Raw genomic sequence first — 2,500 nt, 5'->3', positions numbered from 1 at the left:
ATCTCTCGACATTACCCCTTGTCATCACGCCATCTGTTGTCAGCAAATCAACCTCATGGCTCAAGGGAATTGGCAGATCTTTTGTACAAGCATATGAACATATCAGCTTGGCAAACATGCTTTTAAGTTTTGAAATTTCCAGGTCTACTTCTAAACATCTTGTCGAGCACCATTTTCATTCACTTTCTTGAAAGGGACTTAAATTTTTTACAACACAAGCTTGAATTTGTAGGTTATTTTGAGTGTCTATTGGGATTTGCTAGAGTGAAGCATGAAGTGCCTTGAAGAGTTTCATTAAATTAAAACATTGAAAGAAATGCTATAGAGTGAATTCACCCTGTCTTTAGAGGCTTTCTATCAATTTTTGACTCACACCCCTCTGACATTGAAAGGTGTGCTATTTTTGGACTAAAGGAATGCTTTTTTAGGACTAAAGCTGAATTAGCAGAGGATGGTTTCGATCCATCGACCTCTGGGTTATGGGCCCAGCACGCTTCCGCTGCGCCACTCTGCTTTCCCAGCACCCCTGATGGGACTCGAACCCACAATCCCTGGCTTAGGAGGCCAGTGCTTTATCCATTAGGCCACTGGGGCTCTTGCTAAAGCTTGCGGATGTCCAGTACCCACGATGAACGCAACCTATACTTCTGGAATATATCAGAGGGTTCTGTTCTCAGTACAATCTGTTCTAGTCAGACACCTGAGAGACAGAAAAATGAAAAGTCAGTACAATGCTTCAACTCAATTTTGTTTCTGTACTGCTTTGTGCAAACACGACCATAGCTGAAGGGAATTAGCAGATCTTTTGTCATTTCAATCATTATGAATTTCAGTTTCCCTTTCACCCACTGAGCAGGGGACTTAGCAGATCTTTTGTATTTTCAATCTTTCTGGATTTCAGTTTCCCTTTCACCCAATCTTTGATATCCAGTGACATTTGAAAAATCCACACGTTGTTCCGCGTCCATTCTTTTGGCCAAATATGTAGGAGAAGTCTGGAGGTCCTGGAGAAGATTCAGCAAGAGATCTTTGATAAGATAGGCCAGTGTAACACATCTCTCGACATTACCCCTTGTCATCACGCCATCTGTTGTCAGCAAATCAACCTCATGGCTCAAGGGAATTAGCAGATCTTTTGTACAAGCATATGAACATATCAACTTGGCAAACATGCTTTTAAGTTTTGAAATTTCCAGGTCTACTTCTAAACATCTTGTCGAGCACCATTTTCATTCACTTTCTTGAAAGGCACTTACATTTTTTACAACACAAGCTTGAATTTGTAGGTTATTTTGAGTGTCTATTGGGATTTGCTAGAGTGAAGCATGAAGTGCCTTGAAGAGTTTCATTAAATTAAAACATTGAAAGAAATGCTATAGAGTGAATTCACCCTGTCTTTAGAGGCTTTCTATCAATTTTTGACTCACACCCCTCTGACATTGAAAGGTGTGCTATTTTTGGACTAAAGGAATGCTTTTTTAGGACTAAAGGTGACTTAGCAGAGGATGGTTTCGATCCATCGACCTCTGGGTTATGGGCCCAGCACGCTTCCGCTGCGCCACTCTGCTTTCCCAGCACCCCAGATGGGACTCGAACCCACAATCCCTGGCTTAGGAGGCCAGTGCCTTATCCATTAGGCCACTGGGGCTCTTGCTAAAGCTTGCGGATGTCCAGTACCCACGATGAACGCAACCTATACTTCTGGAATATATCAGAGGGCTCTGTTCTCAGTACAGTCTGTTCTAGTCAGACACCTGAGAGACAGAAAAATGAAAAGTCAGTACAATGCTTCAACTCAATTTTGTTTCTGTACTGCTTTGTGCAAACACGACCATAGCTGAAGGGAATTAGCAGATCTTTTGTCATTTCAATCATTATGAATTTCAGTTTCCCTTTCACCCACTGAGCAGGGGACTTAGCAGATCTTTTGTATTTTCAATCTTTCTGGATTTCAGTTTCCCTTTCACCCAATCTTTGATATCCAGTGACATTTGAAAAATCCACACGTTGTTCCGCGTCCATTCTTTTGGCCAAATATGTAGAAGTCTGGAGGTCCTGGAGAAGATTCAGCAAGAGATCTTTGATAAGATAGGCCAGTGTAACACATCTCTCGACATTACCCCTTGTCATCACGCCATCTGTTGTCAGCAAATCAACCTCATGGCTCAAGGGAATTAGCAGATCTTTTGTACAAGCATATGAACATATCAACTTGGCAAACATGCTTTTAAGTTTTGAAATTTCCAGGTCTACTTCTAAACATCTTGTCGAGCACCATTTTCATTCACTTTCTTGAAAGGCACTTACATTTTTTACAACACAAGCTTGAATTTGTAGGTTATTTTGAGTGTCTATTGGGATTTGCTAGAGTGAAGCATGAAGTGCCTTGAAGAGTTTCATTAAATTAAAACATTGAAAGAAATGCTATAGAGTGAATTCACCCTGTCTTTAGAGGCTTTCTATCAATTTTTGACTCACACCCCTCTGACATTGAAAGGTG

At 41.0% G+C, this 2,500-nt stretch overlaps 1 non-coding gene across 1 annotated transcript; it reads right to left on the bottom strand.

Annotated features, from left to right (window-relative positions):
- Nucleotides 1–1,575: 1,575 nt before the first annotated feature.
- trnar-ccu (transfer RNA arginine (anticodon CCU)) lies at nt 1,576–1,648 on the bottom strand. Its single transcript has one exon. It is a non-coding gene; the product is annotated as a tRNA-Arg (tRNA).
- Between the last annotated feature and the right edge of the window lie 852 nt (nt 1,649–2,500).

This window comes from Brachyhypopomus gauderio, unplaced genomic scaffold (genome assembly GCF_052324685.1).
Source record: "Brachyhypopomus gauderio isolate BG-103 unplaced genomic scaffold, BGAUD_0.2 sc332, whole genome shotgun sequence".
Taxonomy (NCBI): domain Eukaryota; kingdom Metazoa; phylum Chordata; class Actinopteri; order Gymnotiformes; family Hypopomidae; genus Brachyhypopomus; species Brachyhypopomus gauderio.
This window is presented reverse-complemented; position numbering and strand designations above follow the sequence as displayed.